Source organism: Hippocampus zosterae, chromosome 12, assembly GCF_025434085.1.
Source record: "Hippocampus zosterae strain Florida chromosome 12, ASM2543408v3, whole genome shotgun sequence".
Lineage (NCBI taxonomy): Eukaryota > Metazoa > Chordata > Actinopteri > Syngnathiformes > Syngnathidae > Hippocampus > Hippocampus zosterae.
Window position 1 is genome coordinate 14,432,933 of NC_067462.1, and position 23,700 is coordinate 14,456,632.

General features: G+C 40.6%; 1 long non-coding RNA gene across 1 annotated transcript in view; it reads left to right on the plus strand.

Moving 5' to 3' along the window:
• Positions 1 to 23,392, plus strand: part of LOC127611765 (uncharacterized) — a 29,387-nt gene extending 5,995 nt beyond the window's left edge. The window contains exons 2-3 of the long non-coding RNA XR_007965448.1: positions 17,092 to 17,156; positions 22,726 to 23,392. This is a non-coding gene — a long non-coding RNA (uncharacterized LOC127611765). The remainder of the gene's footprint in view (positions 1 to 17,091; positions 17,157 to 22,725) is intronic.
• The last annotated feature ends 308 nt before the right edge of the window (positions 23,393 to 23,700 follow it).

Consider the following 23,700-nt stretch of genomic DNA (forward strand, 5'->3'; position numbering starts at 1 on the left):
CTGTGGATTAATTCAAAATTCTCATTCAATTATACAAATATATATATATATATATATACAAATCTACTAGAGGCCAGGAAGATTGAGGGGTCTGCGCAGTATCCTTGCTGTTCCCAGCACTGCACATTTCTGGACTGAGATGTCCGATGTTGTTCCCGGGATCTGTTGCAACCACTCATCTAGTTTGGGGGTCACTGCCCCGAGTGCTCCGACCACCACAGGCACGACTGTCACCTTTACCTTCCAGGCTCTCTCCAGCTCCTCTCTGAGCCCTTGGTATTTCTCGAGTTTCTCATGTTCCTTCTTCCTGATGTTTCCATCACTTGGGACCGCTACATCCACTACAACGGCTTTCTTCTGCCCTTTATCTATGATCACGATATCAGGTTGGTTCGCCATTACCATCTTGTCAGTCTGGATCTGGAAGTCCCACAGGATCTTCGCTCTGTCATTCTCCACCACCTTCGGAGGTGTTTCCCATTTTGACCTTGGGGTTTCCAGTCCATACTCCGCACAGATGTTTCGGGAGACTATGCCAGCCACCTGGGTATGGCGTTCCATGTAGGCTTTCCCTGCCAGCATCATACACCCTGCAGTTATGTGTTGGATCGTCTCAGGTGCCTCTTTGCACAACCTACACCTCGGGTCTTGTCTGGTGTGGTATATCTGGGCCTCGATGGCTCTGGTGCTCAAGGCCTGCTCCTGAGCAGCCAGGATGAGTGCCTCTGTGCTGTCCTTCAGGCCAGCCCTCTGTAGCCACTGATAGGACTTCTTGAGATCACCACTTCAGATATGGTCCGGTGGTACATCCCGTGTAGGGTCTTGTCCTCCCATGATGGTCCCTCTTCCAGCGGCTCATCTTGTCTTCCCCATTGTCTGAGACATTCTCTGAGTACGTCATCCGTTGGAGCCTTCTCCTTGATGTATTCATGGAGCTTGGATGTTTCATCCTGGACAGTGGCTCTCACACTCACTAGTCCCCGGCCTCCTTCCTTTCGGCTTGCGTACAGTCTCAGGGTGCTGGATTTGGGATGGAACCCTCCATGCATGGTTAGGAGCCTTCGGGTCTTAACGTCCGTGGTCTGAATCTCTTCCTTTGGCCACCTTATTATTCCTGCAGGGTATCTGATCACTGGCAGGGCATAGCTGTTTATTGCCCGGGTCTTATTCTTGCCATTGAGCTGGCTTCTTAGGACTTGCCTCACTCGCTGGAGGTATTTGGCCGTAGCCGCTTTCCTTGTTGCCAGTTATATATATATATTTATATAGTTTCTCTTTCCGACTGCAATTTATAAAAAAAAAAAAGTATGATTACATTTAGAAAAAAAACATTTTTTAAACTTTTTTGTGAATATATTTTTTGACCATAATATGCAAAGAGAGGGGAAACTAACTTTAAAAGTCGTAAAGAAGCGCTGTTAGGAAATGGTCCGCCAATCCCAAATGGCCAATATGTGCCAGTTTTGGATCGCCATTGTGTGTGTCCAGGGGTGTAGCAACACAAAAGGTCAGTCAAAATAAAGGCTCAGATTAGCTGCAACTGAATTAGCACTATTCGGAACAACAGCAATGCCTCTCAAAGCCTTTAGCACACTTCATCAACGTTATCATAATTCTTTAGCTCTAGGTGATTTAATGTCTGCTGGGCCCAGCTTGGCAAATCGCATTTGTGATGCCGCCAGACGAGCCCCATTGATTTTTTTTCCCTGCCACCCCCCTCCAGCCTTGCTCAATTCATTCAAGATTGCTGGATGTGAAACATATTCATTTCTAGCCACTGGACTACAGTGTGAGCTTTCTAGAGATGCAGTTTCTGGAGAAATTGCATGTGAATGCTGACAAACAGATTTTTTAAAAATGAAAAGTGAATGCCTGAGCTACAATTGGTGCAAGTCGGGATTTGGACTGAATGATACTGACTGCTGATTGAAATGTTGAATGTTCTTGCTGTTAGCCATGGAATGATATTGAAAGCCATTAAATGGTGTGTGATCATAATGACTATAATATTACATTAATATAAGCCCCTGCACATCCGAGTCTTGTAAAAGGGGCACGTGTACAACGGACAGTTGGAGCTGGGACTCAAACTTTGGACCCACTAATCATTTCCCTCGAGCAAAAGTGCCATCAATGACCTGCCAGTAACATCGAAATATGTTGCATGATATTGAAGTATCAGAGGTATTGGAATGCTAAAAAATGATCAATGTCTGTCCAGATGAAAAATGAAAGGGCAATTTTAGATGTAAACAAAATTAAATTGTGTGAAAACTGTAGATATATTGAATGAGAAAAATAGTACCTTGGGTGGCATGAATTTTTAAAATATGTTAAAACTGGAACGTGTGAATCGGATGTATTATGTGGGAGTAGTCAAAAAAAGTGGATGGAATAAAACAACAACAACAAAAAAGGAAATAATGTGTGCTTTCAGCATTCATACATTATTATTATTATTATTATTACTATTATTATTATTTTTACTGTAAAATAAGTTTTTTCACAATATAAAGATTTTATTCTCTAAAATTGAGATTTTTCTTCCCATAATTGTCTTTATTGTTGTAAAATTGTTGTTCTTGTAAAATGTTTTTTCCCCACGCAACATGTATGTTCTCTATTCTATATTCTCATATAATTTCATTTTTCCATTATGACATCCCGACTTTATTTCCTTATAAAATTTTACTTTTTTCCCTCTGTGTATGTTGACATCATTGTTATGAAATAATTAATTTTTTAGAATGTCACCTAATTGTCATATCAAGTTTTGTTGTAATATATTACAATTAAATATTTTACTCTACTCACTTGCGCCAATTTTGTAATTGCCGCAAGTGATTTCGAGAGGCGTAAAGAAGTGGACAATGAGACAGGAAACTGTGTCTAATCACAGCTTTGCTGCGATGCTAATTCATCATACGAATGAGATGGAGAGTGCATACGTGCAGGTGTTTAATCAGCGGTATTCCCGCTATGATTGGGCCTCCGTGTGTCATTATAGAAGCTCTGTGCAGTCTGATGGAACCTATTGATGTCTGAGTACACAGGCCCTGCTCAATTAGTCCATGACACCCACTGCTTTGGTCTCTATAGGATGCCCCCCCCCACTCCCCCCACCCTTATTTGCATATGCCACGCTATTTCATAGGAAGGCTTCTCCTTTTAATCTAAACGATGGGAAGAAAAACAAACATTGTACATGTCGCAAGGGGATTGAAGTGAGGTTGAGTTGTACTTGTGCACTATCTCTCTCTCTCTCTCTCTCTCTATCTCTCTCTCTCTCTCGCTCTCTTTTTTTAACACACTAATCCGGGACGTCTTTGCCTGGGCATGGCCGACTTTTTCGAGTATGTCATTGATTTAGAATCAAGCGGCACACACTCTTTTGTCTTTCACTCTGTGTTCAAATCAATCATGTCTACCTTTGCCCAAGAAAAGAGAAAAAAAAACAACTAAATAATGTGCGAGTCTGCATTTGGCTTTTTCTTTTTAATCTGCACTGCATCCAGTGTTCTTCCTTCATCTACTAACTGTAAAATATGTGGTGTCCAGGAAGATTACCTCTGTATACATTTGAGCGGGCTTGCTTTTTTTGGGGCTTTGTTTCTTTCCAATGATTGATTTTGTGCCAGACAACACTCTAAGGTTCACAACGTGTGTCTGTGAAGAAGTGTGTGTACTGTCATGGGTTTGGATTAGAAATAAGAGTGACCTTGAACCGTAACCTGAGGTACACCTGCACATCATATGGAATCTTGTTCAACCACATGAATTATAGGTGTTTCCTGAGTGAGTGAGTGAGTGAGTGAGTTACAACTTACCGGTAAGTCTTTATTCTCATGCCATGTGGATAGCTCTTTTTCTGGTTACAAATTGATTCTTTAGAATTTAAAAGAATCAATTTTTCTATTAAAATTAGAACCAAATTTTTGGTCAAATTAAATCTAAAATGATTTTAATATAACATTCAAAATGTGTAATATTGTGACATATTCTAATGTAATTGAGAAGCTTTTTGTCTCGTAAGAGTACTGGTTTGTCCTTGGGACATGATTTTACTGTTTACATGATATATTATATCGTTACTTTCATACTTTTGAGTTTCCTATCTAATGTACTTTGATCTTATTTTTATAGAATTGTTTTTTTTCCAATGCCATTTCAAGTCTTATTTGAAATAGCTTTTATCCATGTGTTTTTTCTATAACAAATAAATTATTTAAAATGATTTGAAAAATATTTTTCTCAAAATAATGACTCTTTTCATTTAGATACATTGCATTCCTATCCCCTCTAAGTTTTAAAACCTTGTTCTTCTAATATTATGACTGTTGTTGCCAAAAGGCAACCACCATATGTGAATGCTGTTTCACTTTCGGTGAGATCATCGCTGATGATCCGCACCGTCATCATCCGCTATTTAGCCTTTTTTTCTCCATAACTGCCAGACAAGTGTCCTCAGCAACGTTTGACTTTTCTTTGTATGCCCTGCTCCATTTTCCACTTGGACAATTGAGTTGAGTTGCTGTTGGGGCTGCAACTACACATACATGACAAACCACACTTAATTGTAAAACGGTGCTTTTTATTTCTCCGTGCAAAGAAAAGAGGACAATTGTCAAGAGGGGAAAGTGAGGGCCGTTATCCGGGCAGGTGGATAGATGGTGGACAAATGGAAAGGGCATCTCATGTGTGGCCGCCCTCCCGCCGTGCCCGCTTGAATAGAGCTTGAGCAGATGTCAGAGGAGAGGTCTCTCAGCCGCAAAGTACACCTATCTGCTTGCGCTCTGACAATAGGGTGTCCCCTGTTGGCAAGCGGATAAATATTGTGGATTGGGCTTGGTTCTACACGCTGCACCTTGGAGATTTATATGAAAATCAATGCGTGAGTTGATACCTAGCAAATCCCCACAAAAACAAATCTTCCGCTACCTTTCATCACAAGGCAACTTCACATAAAAAAAATTGTTCATGTTTTGAAACTTTTTTTCTTCCCAATGGAATTCAGTGAAAGGGAAATAATCTTTTCCAAAACTGTCGCCCTCATAATATCTTGATTCAATAGACAGAAGATGTTTAAATCCTATTTTTAAAGTAAACCAATGTGTAGTACAACTTGGGTAAAATGATGCATCCATTGAAGATGCCTAATATGATGATGACTTTGATGACAATTTTCAATTTTATTCCTCCTGGACCATATACTACTACCCTTTAAAAACAAATTGACCTTGCCATTTTGCAGCCTACTGAGCAGCCAGTGAACAGTATTTGTAATTGTTTCTAGTTCCATGGATATGGCATCGTTGGCACTGACCATTTTATTCCATTTTGCAAATATACCTATTTTGAAGTTGATAATTGCAACACATTACAAACGCACTGGAAAAGAGTTAAAAAAAAAGAAAGACTGGGAAATTTGAAGAATGCTCAAAAAGCATCTCTATGAGACATTCTGTAGGTGAACATCCTCATTGGAAACAAGTGAGTGGATTGATTGGGTATAAAAGGAGCATCCATGAAAGTCTCGGTTGTGCACAAAAAAAAAGTGTATTCCCCACGTCCACAAAACCAAGTGAAGCCCCTGCTGGATGGTTATCATTCTATATTTAGCCCCTTTGTCTGTATTGTTACACTTTTGGGTGAACACACACAAAAAATAGAAGAACATTAAACCAAGCTTTGTGTACTCCGATGATGAATTATTCGATTCCTTTCCAATTTTTGTCTCCCATTCCAACTTTAATATCATTAAATTTTGAGGGTTATTTTTTTCTCTTGTAGTTTAATGACTAAATTTTAAAAATACTACAACATTATGGCCATATTTTCTGGTGCAGTCAGGGCATGTGCAATGTTTTCATTTTACGTTTGCTAGTTATCAACACATTTTTTTTCCTCTTTGCCCTCATCGTCCCTATCCATGGTGGCATGACCAAAAATCTCAAGCAAAAATAGACTAAATGCTCACTAAAATGAAATCCCACAAGATATGAAGTCCCATAAAATGTGGAGAGAGAGAGAGAGAGAGAGAGAGAGAGAGAGAGAGAGAGAGAGAGAGAGAGAGAGAGAGAGAGAGAGAGAGAGAGAGAGAGAGAGAGAGAGAGAGAAATGTTGTTTTCTTGTTAACGTTATATAACAACTTCTAAACTGCCTAGCTCTTTCTCCGCAACATGTCACTCCAGCAACATCTACAAGCTGATTTAGAAGTAGCACATGCTGCACGGCTTTTTTAAAAATCCAAACACAGTGGATTGATTTGATGCACTGTTTATTTTTCAAAGAAAGTAATATAGATCGCAACTCTGCGTTTTGTGACGCTCCAACCTCTTATTTTTATTGTACCAGTATTTCACCTATTCCAGAAAATGTCAAATGTTGAAAATCCTCCAAAATGTGATGGATTCCAAGAAGAAACGCACACAATAAACCTCCCAAATGAACCAGATTCGTCCTCATCAGAATCCAGGAAAAACATTTTTTAAGCTCTTTGCTGCCTTCGTCGACCAAGCAGAACCGCTATCACTCAGTAATGAGTCCCCGAGCTGGGTAGACAGGGCTTTCGGTAAACACACACACACACACAAACGCACACACACACACACACACACACACGCACACACACACGCACACACACACACACACACACACACACACAGTTGAGTTTCAAGGGGTCGATAAACAACGATCAAATGTTAGCTTAAAACCTGCGAAAATGCGCCCGAAATCAAGCTGTTTTGGGCTGTTTCGTCACCATCGTAAATGTGATATCAGTTTTTTTTCTTCCAGTCATCGGAGGGAAAAGCAAGCGTATGATTAGGCCTCGGTGTGTTCAGGTGAGGCGCACATACATACCTTCTCAGCACTGTTATTGCCGCCTTCTCATTTGGGGATGTCATGGAGGGAGGCCTTCGCCACAGAGGACAATAGCAGTGGGAATGGATTATGATTATAAAGGCAAGGTGGAGGCTTGGCTGCTTGCCGACAATGTGCGGCATTAACATGGCCAACACTCTCACCGGGAGGCTCCCGGTCCTTTCTGTCTAAACTCTATGATTGCGGATGCCATCTTGTGTATATTCACTACCAGCATCGTATGGTAAAACCTTGAAAAAATGTCTAAAGCGGCAATATGTAGTCATTTTAACGACAAATAACTGCTTCAAAAACACATTGCTCGTTCACTGGCTTGTGATGATGAAGATACACTTCTGTTGTTTCCATGGCGATCCTAATCACTTACTTTAGTACAGAATTTATATTGCATCGGGCTTTACTTTTACAAATGCATTTTTATAATAATATACTTTTATATCATTCAAAGGGCAGGGCATTTATTTGGTCAGTTGCAGAGTGTTTGCTATCTACATGCATTTTCATAACAATATGGTATTTTTTGTTTGTTTTTGTAAATAATATTTTGAAATACCGGAAAGTAACCTAAATGACACATCACAACTGTAGCTGGGAGTGATGGAGCAAAGTTGAAGCTCCCAGTCAGGCAGCCCGGTAGTCCAGTGGTTAGCACGTCGGCTTCATAGTGCAGAGGTAACGGGTTTGATTCCAGCTCCGGCCTCCCTGTGTGGAGTTTGCATGTTCTCCCCGGGCCTGCGTGGGTTTTCTCCGGGTGCTCCGGTTTCCTCCCACATTCCAAAAACATGCGTGGCAGGCTGATTGAACACTCTAAATTGTCCCTAGGTGTGAGTGTGAGCGTGGATGGCTGTTTGTCTCTGTGTGCCCTGTGATTGGCTGGTAACCGATTCAGGGTGTTCCCCGCCTACTGCCCGAAGACAGCTGGGATAGGCTCCAGCACCCCTCGCGACCCTAGTGAGGATCAAACGGTTCGGAAGATGAATGAAAAGCTCCCAGTCATATCACCCGTGTTCATCAGAAAGAATGGCCTTTGTCATCTACCTTGTTAAACAATTAGTTTGGGTTTAAGATATTTGGTAGCCATTTGACCATGAATAATTCATGCTTGCTAAATCAAAAAAGAAGATGTGCCCCTGAAAGTGATATTTGATACTTCATCTAAGGCCTCAGAGTGTCAACCTTTGCCAGAATCCCATCAATTGAAGATTTCTAAAAATGGTGCTGATGGGCGCCTCAAAGCCTGTCCTTAAAGGAGAAGACCCCTGCTATGTATTTTATTTGGCGCCACACTTCCTCTCAACATGTTTGAATCCCGGACGCTTATCAAAATGTATATTTCATTTGTATGATCGAGCAGGATAACATTTAAACCCCACTTTACTTTATTTTTTCAGATGTTATTGTTTGTGGTGTGTGGGAACATGGAGATCGGTTATTTTCGAAATTATAACTATCATTAAAATGCCTGCTCCCCCCAACACACACACTGCCCTGGCGTTGTTTTAAGTGCGCCATCTGTCTAAACATCTCTCAGGGTTCTTTCCCCTCTATTTTTTCTGATCATTTCCTCGCCTTATTCATGAACCCTAGGAGTCCAGCTTTGTAGTAGTGCTCAATTCGGAGCAGCTTTACCCGACACTGAATGCAGCCCTATCCCCCCCTGCAAAATAACCACCCCCTTCCTGACCCGTTCAGAAATGACCCGAGATCTTTGCCCAAACCGTCGCCACTCCACCCATAGGACCCCCTCGGCCTTCCCCTGCCTCGTCTCTTTATTGTGAATTTGTATGCTGGCGGTGAACCGACAGCTACAAAGCACCACACATTATTCTTGATCATTCCTTGGCCCCCCTGTGAAGCCGGTTATGAGGAAAGATCCCTTAATGATCACCACTATTAACGCTGTTTTATGTGCAAAATCTCGACCGATTCCACATACCAAGGCCTGAACTGTAATGACATTGTTTCTGACTACGTGTCGTTTTCATTGAAAAGTCTTTGCTACTGAATGGATTAAAAATGACACACAAGTGGCCCTAAAGTTAAATTTTGCGAATTCTGTAGTTTCAAAGCATTTAGCATCGTTGAATCACAAGGGAATTCAGGCTAGGGACACAATGTTAACGTCCAAAGTTTTTCCTGAACAGATTTTGGATTCAACAATTTCATTTTGTTCCTCTCCAAAGTATTTTTGTCAAAACAATTTCCCAGAGCTTGGGCATATCTTTGTGTTTGTCTGTCTGTCTTCTGCATGCACCACTTAAACAGATCCTCACAAAATTGTTTCATTCATTGGCTTGGTGATGTGGTTCCTACACGAGGGAAAATATAGTCACAGACATTTTATTAAGACACCTCGGCAGTGTTTCATAGTGTAAAAAATAAACTGCATTAAGAATAATTTTTAAGACCAGAAATGCCTAACATGTAAACGCTTAGCATTTTGACGTTAAGGTAAACATAGTCAGTCAAGTCAAATGTATTAATATCAGCCTTAATCAGTTACTCAATTAAAAGCTGCTGGTACAATGCCAGAGAACAGTGATGCATTAATAATATTTAAGATGGATGGTCCTAAAATTGTAAACAATTCTTTAACGAGTTTGCGTTAAAGTAGGTCGAGTAAGCGAGTTGTCTGTTTTGCCGCACCGCACTAAGCAGTTTTTTAAGGCTTTCAAGAGATACTTTTTTTTTATCAGAGAGGGTTGTCAGACAGTGATCGGCCTTAATGTCCTTATTAACATCAGTAATTGTGGGAATCGACTAGTACTCATTGATCTGAATCTCCTGAGTAAAAACTGCATGGGTTTGCGAGCTGAATGTGGGCTCTATTGAGTGCCATTGTATCAAATAGGTATTTTGGGTGGTTTATATTGAGACCCTACGATTGGCTGGTAACCAGCCAATATAACCTCACCTCACCTACTGCCTGTTGACAGCTGAGATAGGTTCCAGCACGACGGAAACCTTGTGAGGATAAGCGGCTCGTGTAATGGATGGAAGGAAGATTACGGTCTCTATTGAGGCCATTAACTAGCAGGGCATTTGAGTACAGTGATCTAATATTCATAAGTTTCAGTAAAATATACTCCTCTGAACTATGACCCATCACACTCACTTTTACAAAATCACTGTAATCGTAAGATTAACATTGCATTGCCTGGGTCCCATATTTTACTTTGAGTGACTAGAAGTGTGTCCAGAGGTTAAGACTGTAGAAATCTGATGGTTATTTGTTGGCTCTCAAGCATTATTATTGACAGCGTGCATCGTGACATTGACAAAACTGACCAAGGAAGATTGCTTAAACCTGTTGTGTAGCACCACCTCTGTAGAAAACATGTCAGTATGTCAAGCAACAGTGACATAATGTAACACTCTAATATACATAAAAAGCTATGTGAGCTGTAAGAGTCTAGCTTAGTCCCTGTTAGATCTATTCTTACAGACTCCATATCCGTCCTGAAAGGCTTGCCAGTCACCTGTAACCCGACCTGCTCTAATGTGGACTGGACGGCTCCAAGGCAAAGGATTTTTTTAAAATAATGTGTTCATTATAGTCCTAGACAATTGAGCAAATCTACAATCATGATTCAACAGGTGCTCAATGCAACATTGACAGACCTAATAAAATGAACCCTAACATGAAGAGTTCCTGGTGGACCGACTTTCTAACCACTTTCAAATCACAATGTTGTTGTTGACACGATGTGTCGTTTCCTTCCGTTGCAGTCCACTCTCACAGGGATGCTTCTAAATCTAATAAAATGAGCCCAATGATTAACCACTAGCAAACCACATCTGCTTCACTTTTTGGACATTATTTTCCAGTCTCGCAAGGCGGTGGCCAGTTTCATCTCGCCCTGCATATGTGAGCCACATAAAGTCTAATAACTACTGCATGAGTGTGTCAGGGTGGATGAGATTATCCCTGATGTGTTGTCACACTGCCAGTATTGTGTCTGCATCCCGTCCATCCAAGCCCCCGCATATCCCATCCTGCCCCAGACTCATCTCTCTGTCTGTGGGAAGACAAGTCACAGTGCCATTCTGGCAGCAAGCCAGCATGGAATCTGACTGCCAAGCCTGGATTACACCGAGATGTTAATCATTGGAGAACATATTACAAGCATATTCTCATACTTTCCAAACTGGCGCCACAATGTGGAAACTGTGAGGGTTTTGTGACCTGTGTCATCCCACATCGATGATGTATGTGTGACCTCAATTTGGTGAAAGAAGCTAGTGCCAAACTTCCTCAACTTCCTTGTTGTTTTGTGTCACATTGATTTTGTAGAAGTGAGTGGGAGCTCACAAAATGATATTTCGGATTTTGTGTCTTTTCTGCCTAATGAACCAAAGCAATATTGCTAAATTACATGTAATCAGGACGGCTCAATTGTGACTAAGTTGATTTGGTTGAGATGTGTGTAGGTGACAATAAGGCCTGTAATCAGTTCCCTTCCGGAGGATGTATACATTTGGGCCCCTTCGGTATCGCTGACTTGTAATGATCTATTACAATACTGGAAAATTTGTTTAACTTGCTTGAGCACTCAAAAGGACAACCCAACCCTACCCTAAACCTAACCATAAACTGAACCCAAACCCTTCACAACCTAAAACTAAACCCTAACACTAACCAAATCTTTTGTTTCCCAATCTTTGAGCCAAGTCACATATTTTAAATGAGAAAAAAAATCTCATAGAACACTCCCAAACAAATCTCACAAAAAGCATGACCACTGAAATAATGATGATGATCCTGTCTCAATTTGCTCACAAGTTGCCTGTAAAACCTGGACTTCTTGAACCGAACACAAAATTGATATATAAGAAGAAAGCCAAGTCTTATACACATAGAAATTCTAAACAGTTTAAGTTTAACACCAACTGTAAACCCTAAAATAAAATTCAAGTCCAAACCAACATGCCAAACCATGACCATACCTAACCGAAAACCTTACCACAATCTCTAACCCAAATTCTCACGATAAACCTCAACTCTTCAGAGATATTTTTTCTCTGCTTATTTAAGTGAAGTACTATTGCTGAGATCACATTTCTGCTCCTGTTTCTCCCGCTGGTGAGATCCCCAAAACTAAAGGGGGCATGAGGTGCCCCATTACCCTTACAACCCCCATCATGTCATATATGCTCATAAACATTCCTCAAATACCAACACTGCTGGCTTCTTCTCCTCACTTCTTTGTCTTTGGAAGTGTGTGTTTGCAGACAAAAACAACAACAACAACAACAACAACAACAGAAAGTGTCTCACAGTCTTAATGAACCCATAAGTCAGTATCGCTCAGTGACAACCATCAACTTTCTAATTAATAGCATCAGAATGAATAAAGCCGTCAATCAAAGTGATGTCAAGGGGTGATGGAGGCCATCGTGTCAATGTTGGACCATGACAACTATTTTATACAACTCATTATGAAACTCATTTAAAAAAGTTAAATTCATAAAGTGTATCAATTTAACACTGTTCATTCCAAGTTAGAAAAAGTTGCTTTGTGCACTGACATTTTTACCTTTTTTCCTCGTCAGCAAAATGATTTCAGGATAATTCCCCTTTCTCTTCGTCTGAAACTTTTTGACATTCATACACATTTTTGGGGCCTAACCTTTACTAGGCAGACTGCGCTTCTTTTGGTATTTGTGCTTGGCTTCATTTTGAAATTTGAAACAGATCCGGCATTTGCATTAAATTACGGCAGTCACATGTATAAATGCACTTTTGTGGGGGAGGGAAAAAGACTTTTGTATGTCTGCTGCCCCCCACCCCCAACCCCCGGTGACCTTTGAATGTAAAGTGCTTGTTTGAAGGTGCCATATTGCATCAGCTGCTGGGACGCGACTCCAGTGTTGCCAAACAATTCCGAGAAGTGGGGAGAAGCTTTCCGAGGGACTGCTCGAGATCTTTGACCTTTTAATGAAGCTTTTATTACTGACAAGTGCGTTCACTTTGTGGATGTTATTTTCCCTTTTGGACTTAACCCTTGTTGAACCCTGGAGTTTTTGCCTCGCCCTTATCAACTCCACTTGATTTATTCTTCTGTTCGGCTTTTCCGTCTGCTTCTTTTCCTCCTTCGAGCAGAAGAAATCCAAAGATGATGGCTAATACGACTGCTGAATACAACTCAGAGAAATACATTAATTTCCCAGTATATGTAAAGTTTTTTATGGACAAGACATGATGGGCAAAAAGTGTAATGACAAATAAAATCATGTTAAAAAAATGTTTTTTTTAAGTTTGTGGGGGATTGTGTATTTTTCCCCCTCACATTATATCATATTGAATTTAACATTCATTAGTGTTAATCTAAAGACTCTACAGTGTCATTATTACTGTAACTGTCTACACATTTAGTTCCCCGAAGGCATCAGTGATTGTTCAACATTGGTTTACCACTTTCCTGAATTATTATTCAAACACCGCCTAGTGTGGATGCTTAGAAATTAGACACATTGTCGGTGTTAAAATTAACATGACATGTTTTGAATTAATGTCAAATATTTGCACAGTAGGATCTTTGGGATACTCAAACACCTCCACCACAATAAGGTGACAGCTCATATAGGAGCTACGGACAGCATGAATTTAGCCAAAAAACAAAAACAAAAACAAAACACAATTGTCAACCATTTTATTTCATATGTATTCATTACAACATTGTCTGTGTGTATTTCTACATACACAATATAATTGGGTTCCTCCGTTGTACAATGATAACTATCCGCTGCGCAGTTTTAAGCAGAAATCAGCAAGTTTGCACCTTGATTTGTTTGCTTGCGAATGCAGGAATAAGTCTTGTTACAGCCACCGTTTGCCGACAAGTACAGTATATGGCCAAAATTTCCGAGTTGTACTTGTAAGTAAATTGAGCATGAAACAGCAATGAAAACACACATGCTACATCTTATTACCGTTGGGACAAGGACGTTTCTTAAGATGCCACAGTGAGTGCTGTTTGGGTGAGCCATAGTCATTGTAAATAATTAATTGGCCATCAGAGGCCCCTTCAGCAGAAGAGCTGTGTGTGTGCATGAGCGTTTAGCTTGAATTGCATCACTCACTTCTATATATATACACACACACACACACACACACACACACGCGCCTCAGATTGAAGCAAAGCAGCCACTTCAAACTGTCACAGCAGATCAATGGGGAGCCCAAAATGGACATTATCCACTTGTGTCAAAGCTGAAGGTCTTCATACTGTTGATACTTGCAGTAAAGACACGCTCTGAAGTGGGACCTCAAAGATTGACCACAAACCAGACTGATGGGAAGAAGGAAAAACACATTCGTCTGAAGCTTTCTGCGTGAACAAGATGCCTTATGTCATGCTGAAGTAATACGTTGGTCACAGTTCTGTAATAAACAGGTATCCAGATTTTAAGTATTTTGATTCCATGTGTTTACTGTATTCACTGTAAACATGAAAACAAACACAAAACAGTCTTTTTTTTCCAGAGGTGGCCAATCCATCAGTACTAACACAGAACACGGAAGTAGTTGCTGTTTTATATTCTATATTGTTTTATATTCCAGATTGAGAAATAAATAAATCAAATAAATATATGAAATAAACGCTAGAAATAAAAAGTAAATAAATACTGAAAATGTATTCTATTAATTGATTTCAACAATAGTTCAGAGGAGATATAAAAATACAACACATATCCGCTCAGAATCTTCCTGCCTGCACCTCAATCAAATTCACCAAAATCGTGTTACACCACCTGCCCTACAACTTAGACCTGCTTCCAGCTGGTCTCAAGTTTATTTTACCTTAAGCCACCAAATTGCGGTGTGTGTGTGTGGTGGGGGGGGGGGGAGTGGATAAAATGCCCTCGGTCTGCCAGAACGCCCAGCGTGGTTCCCAAGCATGCTAAACCAGGCTTGCAGTGGTACGAAAATCAAGATGCGGCAGTTTTACAGCGAATCCTTATGCGCTGTCTATGAAAATAGAGTCGATTGTGTTCAACAATTTCTGTATTATATTTGTGAATACAAAAATTGTTACGGAACTTTTCTGAGATGATTTTATATTTGACCACATTGAGCGGTTTATTACAGGAACCTTGTGAATTTGAAGTTTTTTTTTTTCCTAAGTTAACTAATTTTGAAATGCATTTCCTTATTCAGCTGCCCATAATTGAGACACCAATGCAAATCCCCTTCATTAATTGTGACATGGACAATTTCTCCGGGGGTCTCCGCTGGGACGCCATTATCTTCAGAGCCCAGTGAGCAGGTTGCGAGATGTCATTAGATATTCAAATGGCGTTGCTGGTTTTAATTGCAGTAAATCTAGCAGCTCGGCGGAGGACATTTAGGCCTCGAGCCTGTCGGGGTTTTTTTTCCCTTCTTCCTAGTGTGCCGGTAGGTGAGGATGATTAGGGTGCGAGTTAAGGTAGGAGTCAGTTCAAGGTGTGTGCGGCAGCGCGTCCCCCACTCCCGCATTTTGGCAGCTGCTTCGTGTGATCCCGTAGCGGCTCCTAAGGGAACGTATCGTTGGACTCTTGTCTTTTATGGCGGCAGCGGTAAACATGACAGGCTGTTTGGAGACCATCTGTTTCCAATGGCTGCCACATGGTAACAGGGAACTCAACCTGGGATATGCTGGGTGTCTGTCTCCGAGGTAACAGTGCCGACATGACAGCCTAAAGAGACAAGTAAAAGAACGAGCGGTTGCGGCGTGATCAACTTGGCGCCTGCACGAGCTGCCTGGTGTCAAACAACACCCCGGAGGACCTGATGATGCGCAATGGTCGCCGCAATAAGAGTCAGGTATCGAATGGCAAAATACGGGCCGATGATTAACGAATGGGCCAGAAATCATCAAGAATTTAGAGCTGCTTGAAGAGGACAAGGTCCACATAGAGTGGAACCTCAATTTTGGAAAGCAGGGGAACCCACACTTTTACTTTCAGATCCCCATGCAGAAAAACCAAAGGATGGAAGGAAGAAAAGAAGACCACTTGGACATTTTTCACCCTTCATGAGTAAACACAGGGCTGACTATCTTTCTAGACAATAAATACTGATTTAAAAAATAAAAGTTGGGTGATGAAAGCCAAAAGTGAAGGATTTTGGGGCAGACAGTAGCCCTGTAATCCACTAGAATAGATCTAGACCTTACTAAGCAGCAGCAGAATCCACAAACCTGACCTTGACACTGAGCAGGAAGTGGAGGAAGCAATCTTGATTCATGATCATGGAGGGCTCAGCACAGAGCCACAAATTCAAAGTCATTTTAATCCCATTCTTGCACCTGAAAGGCATCGGCCAGTGCGAGTTGTTGCCACAGGGCCAGACTATCAACCAGGCACATCGACAGAGGTTCCGCGGTGTTTGCAACATTGTGTATGAGGTAGAGTGCATGATAAGAAGTGAGGGTTGTGGTAGAACAACTGATAGCTGATTCATCCTGACAACATGCCTTCTCACAATGCCCTGAGCATCTGACAGCTCCTGGCCGAGAAGAATATTGCAAACTGCCTTTCAACCCAATCACCGTGGATGGGCAATATGCTTATTGTCGTAGATTGCAATGGTGTACAGTATCGGATTGTGGGCAGTTTCTAATATTTTGGGCACTCCGTTGTAGCTAAAAAGGTATGAAGCATATTAGAAACACCTCCCAGTAGACAAAGTACAGCCACCATAATAAATGTATTTTTAAATTCACTAATCCAAAAACTCTGTATTATTTTTTGTTTCAAGGCAGAAGTCTTAATACCAGGTCCTGTTGTACCGTGTCAGCTCAAGTCCGGAATTTTTTTGTTGTCTCGGACATGACTCGGACTCCTTCGCGTTTGACTTGAACTTTTATAGACTCGACCAAGCCAATAAAGCCAAAAGTTCCTTGCCATCTCAGAAGAGTGTTCAGCATTAGAAAATGTCTCTATTTTTGTGGTTGTGAAAATAATGTTTTTCTGTCTTAAGGTTTACTCTTGATCTTGGACTTGTACTTGGACCTTGAGGGCTCGGACTTGGCTCGGTCTCGGACCTTTGTGACTCGAACTTGATTAGGACCCCCATAAATATGGGCTTGACTACAGCCCTGTTTAATACGGCTTTTGAATTCCTCATTAGGGTGTGCAAGGGTACCTAATGTGATCAGACTACAGAAGAAGGCTTATCGTGTCATAATACCGTAATGTTAAAAGTTGCTGTTCATGCCATTGCAGGAAATGTATGCAGATGCATTCAGAGAAACGGGGACGCAGGCATCGCTGCAGAGGATTAAGTCAATGTATCGCTTGTTCTGTACTTTTATGACCTTCCCTTTCCACAATGATACTCATGGACTCCTTATGCCTTTTGTTTTAACAATCCAGATTGTATCCATTTTATTTGATTTGCCAAAAAGTGACAATGTGACTATGCGGAAAATAACATTTCCCCCTCAATACTTCCTTTGACCAAGATAAAAAAGGACTGTTAGCTGCAACTAATTTGTCCATTACATTAATTCATGTATTCACCAACAAGAACCTCTGAAGTGTGAATCTACTTGTTTGAGGCCCTTTTCAATGCATTTTCGTCCTTTTTGGTCCTTTTGTTACACCTAGGCATTCCCAAATGCCCCCTTGACACAGTGTTTATCTGCTGGCTAACTCATGGTCCACTAATTTACTTTATCATTATGACCTTGCACCCCCCCCCCCCCCGCCTCCCACACTCTCCACTTCTAGTTATAGAACTCGTCTACTCGTCAGCCATTAAAGTGCCACCTCCACAGTCCGCCACTCATTATTACTCAGTACATTTACATTGAATAGGTCATTGGAAGCCAACTGAGTGGAACTAATGCGGCACAGAAGAGTGGAGGGTTCGAGTTCAGTGTTACATAAACCGTCTGCTCTCTAATAAGCCATCTTTAAAAGCCTTTAACAAGCCGGGACAAATCTGGATTCCTACAATCATTAGAGTACAGCATATTAGTCAAACAGAGGGTATTATTCACCACTTCCTTTGTTTAATTCTTTGTTGTTGTTGTTGTTGTTTTTTTATACAGTAGAACTGTCGCCCGGCATACAACATCAAGCTTGTAATTATGCACATGCAGACGGCAAAGCCATATGGTAGATGTCTTCCGGAAAATGAGAAGAGTTGGGCATAGGCACTCGGGTCGCTCACTGAATATGACTATAGCATAACAAAGCCCGTTAACGGTGAGATTTTTCCACAGTGTTTTCCTGTATGAGAAGAACAGACACATTTTGAGTACGAAGTCACCGCACTAATATTTTGCTTTTAGCGTTAATTGTATCATGTTGGTGCAGAAGTTTGAAGTCGACACGTCCTGGCCCTGAGGTCAGTTATCTGATTGCATGGTATGTTAAAGCACACGTGTTGTTGTCATCACCTTTAGCTTGGTCACCACAGTCAGTCACTTGCATTGGTTTGTTTGGCAGTTTTCAAGTTGGATACCTTTGCTAACACACACCCATTTTTCTATCTAGACATAGTTGTAAGAATAGTCCACCTTTTCGAAGGGCAAACATCTGATACCATTTTTGAGATCTCTATTAAAAGAGGTTAGTAATTATAAGTTTCAGTTATTGATAATACTCGGGCACTATTTCAAACCTGTTCTACTGCGGTGGAGTGAAGTCCTCAAGTGCCTACTTCACAGATCTGTCTGATTATGTCATCCTCCCGTGGATGTCTACTCGCAGTTCCTTAGAAACATGCTTTAGAAAACAAGCAAATCATTATAATCTGCAGCCATGTCAAGACCTATCCGCACACCTCTCATGCACTGCATTTAAAGGGAATGAGAGGAGCTGCTTTGATTGACGGTGAATCAAGTCGCCTGTCTTCACACCGACGCGAGTGCCCTTTTAGAAATGTACCCCGCTGTGTCCGATTGCACGGTTCTAGGAAAATACCAAAACTTAGTCTAGTCCACCCGAGCGCAGAGTTCGACCACAGCTCGCACCAGACTTGATTTGGGCACAGAAAATAAAGCCTTGAGTCTTTCATTGCTCTTTTGTTGTAGTACTACTTGACTTATTTACCTTTAAAATGATTTTAAGATTGGGACAGTATGAAGCTGGAATTTTTTTTTTCTATTTCCATTGTTTCCTATAAAACAAAACTGAGGTTGACCAAAATTAGTTATATTTCAAATAATTGATGTACAGTATATTTTCGATATGTATCTAGTGATTTGAAAAATGGCGCCCAAAGTGGCCTTGCCTTAGCTTAAGACAGTGTAGTTTCCACAGTCTCCATTTTCTTTCAACCCAAGGTCTCCTCGGGAATAAACTGTGTTTCTCTGTGCGGAAGAAAATACAGGAGAGCCTCATTCTTGTCATTGTTATTGTTTCTTAGGGTCAGTCCATCTGTTGCATGTCTTTAATGTGGCATGCTTTTGGTGTTTCCCACTGTAGTATTATGATTTGGAAAATTGGACAGCCCAACCCGTCATTTGTTAAAGTGTGGAAGGACCAATGCAAATGGAGCGTGACAGAATGGGGGAAAAGGAGACTTCCCAATGTCAGTCATTTTGTTGAACAGTGCGAGAAAAAGGGGCAGAAGTAGAAGAAAGGGAATGCCTTGTCCATGTGAATCCACCTCGACTGGATTTAGCTCGTATGAAGTGGAATGGATCAAATATTGAGTAAGCCAAAGAAGGGCATCAGCACATCAAAGAGGGGTGGGGATCGGGAAGGAGAGATTAAAGGCAGCCTTGAAGAACTGGGTGAAGGAGACCAAACTGCGGTGCTTGTAGCAAACGCCGGACGGGCCATTCGATAGCTGACCTGAATTGGTTGCTACCTGAGCTCCTTTTCTTTGCCAGATCACACGTGATAACCTTGAAGAAGTAAAGCTGTCATCAGAGGAAAGCGCCATATCAAGCAGGAAAAGACATGGTCGGTTCTCTTGATTGCCATTATGTCCGTACTCCAACATCAACATGTTTCAGGTTGAACTACGATTCCACTAGTTGAGAATAAACAAAGTGGCGTGGATACCCAAACCCCTGCCGATTTTGGCCCGCTCACCCTGCCCTTTCCATGCCCAGCTTGGGTGCCCGCATGTCTCCCCGAGCTTGGCGAGCTTTGAAAAGTCAGCCTTGTGTGTGTGTGTGTGTGTGTGTGTGTGTGTGTGTGTGTGTGACTCATAAATATGTATTTGGCCTATGCAGTATAGTCCCAGCGCTCTCTGCTCTGCCTTGCTCGGACATACCGTATGCTCCTCTCACGTCAGTCCTTTATAAGTTATGGGTGTGACTTTACACAGAATATTCATAAAAAGATGCTCCACGGCTTTAGGATCATACGCAAGTCTTTATTTTTTTGTCATGAATACAATGTCTGAGGCTGGATTGAAACTTCAGTTGCAAGTGTCCATTTCCGGTTCAATGTCGATATTCATGTACAATACATTCGAAATGACACATTTCCAATATGGCTGTTTACGCTGACGTTCCGCAGGAAACACCTCACATGCATTCACGGATGTACAAATTCTGTATAGTGCACTTTAATTCCACAGGGCCACCCATGAGCCTCGATAGGATAAGTAAAGACAAAGGATAATTCACTTTTTGATAGTTAGGTACAGTCATACCTCGGTTTTCGACCATAATCTGTTCCAGAAGGCTGTTCAAAAAGTGATTTGTTTGAAATCCGAAAATATTTTATTACCCATGATTGGGGGCTAATACACTATGCAGAAATAACAGTCGGATTTGCTTAAATCACAGCAAACACTTCTGCTCAGAATGAACATTACACAAGGAAGCGTCACTTCCTCGTGTAAGGAAGCCGAGAGGAGTCGAGTGGCGTATTCGAGTTTGCTCAGTTTGGTCGAAAACCTGTTTTTGGTCGTAATCCGAGTCGTAAAAATATTGAATTTTCTGGTTGAAATCCGATTTGGTAGATAACGGGGACGTTCGAAAACTGAGGTTTTACTGTATGTTAACCAAAACCAAAACAGGATGGCATATCTCTGATGCAATCTACCATCACGTTGCATCTTTGTTATTTAAGTTACACCTGCGTTCTTTGCCATTTTTAAAATCAACATTGGTTTATAAAAGGCCTGTGATGTCATCCAATACAATTTTGCAATGTAATTTTCTATTGCACTTCTGTGCATCGTTCAAAGACACTGTATTAAAAGACGTTTATTTCATCATGATTTAATCATCATCACATAACTGTGTTTTGGTTTTGGTGCGGCAAAGTCACAAGAGACACTGCGCTTGGATTAGGTGCCATCTTTTTTTATTCGGACTCACAGGAGAACCTGCAGATTTGGATTTGCCAATGGAAGAACAACAAAAACCCTTTCACGATTTGCCCCGCAGAGACTGACCACTGGACTGTGCCAGCCGAGCGCAATACACCAAACCTGCCATAACCTTGACAGCATCCAACCTTAATTATAATCCTTTTATTTTTGAAGCCTTGTCTCCCGCTGTATGAATAACAGGCAAACTCAGTAGGCCTTTTGCCATTCTTCAATGCAAATGTGAACAAAAAAACTGATCAAAACATCAAAGAAAAAAATGGCACAAAATGTATAAAAGTGTTGGGCTTTTACAAAATAGAATTAATTAGCTTTACGGGAGATGGAAACCCATATTTAATAAGTTCAGGCATGCTGTGTTCAAGGTGAAGATAAGCTGAGAAATTGCGGTCAAGCGAAACAACAATGAGCAGGAAATGGTAACTACAGCAACTGTACACTTTTACCGAGAACCTTTAATGTTGAGCCCCTTTTAGAAATCTAAATTCAACCAGCATCAAAGGATTATCATTGTGTGTTGGCCGTTTTCTTTTTGCAACCAGCTTTGCAACTTCTTTTTGACATTCCCAAAAATATTGAAGAAGGATCAACTTGGGAAGCTACTTCATTTCTATATGGTGTCAATTTTATTTCATTTAAGCTGTAATGTTTTATTGTTTTTTGCATTGGTTAACTTCTTTTTATACTTTCTCATTCTCATTATGTTTTTTTACATATTCACATTCTTTTGTTGTCAAGAAATCGTAAACTATCATCACATCACTTCAGGGTCATGAAAAGAAGACTTGTGTCCCTCCTCCAAGCTGTTTATCTGTTGCTCGAAGTTAAAGTTTAGTCGTAAAATTGAAATATAACAAAAGAAAATCAAAGAGTGTCTATTTAAAACCAAAATGTTCAACCAGAAAGGTTGTTCAAGCTAATGAAACAAAAGAACTAATACTAAAATTTAAAAATATTTTATTCAGGAAATAAAACAATAAAAAAAAGAAAACTCACTGAAACTCACTATAATAATAGGGGGAATTTCCCTCATTTTCATCTTTGTTAATATCAAACATAAGCTTTCAAGGTTCCTATTCAAGGTAATTATTTCAGTACTGCCGTATATCCGTACAAAAGAAGGAAGGTCAAAACTTTTTTAAGAATTGTAGTTTACTTTATTATGCAATACTTAGTAACCTTTTGTTGAATAAAAAAATGTCAATTGGTCATATAATTTCATCTTAATCAAGTGGGCAATCATGTGAAACACCCGAGACAAGGGAATGGAAATAAGCGTAGGTGTTATGCTAATTATAAACCTAAAAAAAACGCTAAACGAGTATATTCTCTCAGCTTTGTGGGAACAGCTAATAATTAAACTGAACAAATAGCACTGTATTAATCTTGTTGCTGTTAATTTTACCCTGTATTTTTTCAGTGGTGCTCGCCATGTTGTGGTACAACGTGGCACTGCACTGAAAGATGTATATTCTTACTATCAATAGTTTCCAGCACCACATGATTCCCATAAACCGTATCTCAGGACCTACGGTCTATACTATGTGCTTCTCCAGGCCATGGCCCATGCAGCGCCTGTGGAAGCCTGTCCACCCTGCGCCCTGGCTGTCAGCATTGCCGGCAGGCTGCGTTGACAAGGGGAGGCCACTAGGACTGTCTGTCACGGGGGTTATTCTCAGGGCGGAGACGGTTCAGCTGATTCGTGCAACGTGTGTGTACGGCTGCGCTGGAGAATGAGCATTTGGCAGGGAGCTAGCAGGGGTTAGCCTTGCCAGATGACAGGTAAAAGCGGGGCGGAAAGAGAGAAACATGGGGTTAGCACTGTCGACATACCTAAACACACGTACACACACACACACACACACACACACGGCCAGATGAAGGACAATTAATTAGGGCCTCAGCAGCACATCTGGGAATAAATTAGTCAAACAGGCACTTCTTGTACTTCCGAACAACTTTGAAATCTCAGCTCTTTTCAATCCATTCAACTATGTTGACATATTACCTATTCTGACCAAGTAAAGTACACACAGAAAGAAAATATCTTGAGAAAAGTATACATAGTTTATCAGAAGAATCCCAAACCGCGTGGATACTAAATAAATAAATAACAATAATAAAATCCTGATTAAATGTGATGCAAAATATATTTGTCATCTTTCCTCCAAAATCTTTGTTATATTATCGAGTAAATGCTGGAAGCTGAAAAAAGGTGCTTTTAAAAAATAATCCTGTTGAAATGCACAAAAATCTAGTTGACAACTCATACTGAACATTTTTTGTCAGATTTGGGGTTTTTGGATTATCCATTATCAATTGTTGCAAGTCTCAAAAATAAGTGACTGAATTAAAAAATTACATATCCTAATGAATATTGAGTATTTTAATATTTGGCACATTTTTTGTAATTTTTCTGTACAAAAAACGAATATGGAATTATGTTTTTGTAACATTATTTACTTTTATATCTACTCAATAGATGTAACAATCAGGAAAAATGTCAAAAAGAAATCCATTTGAATATAGAA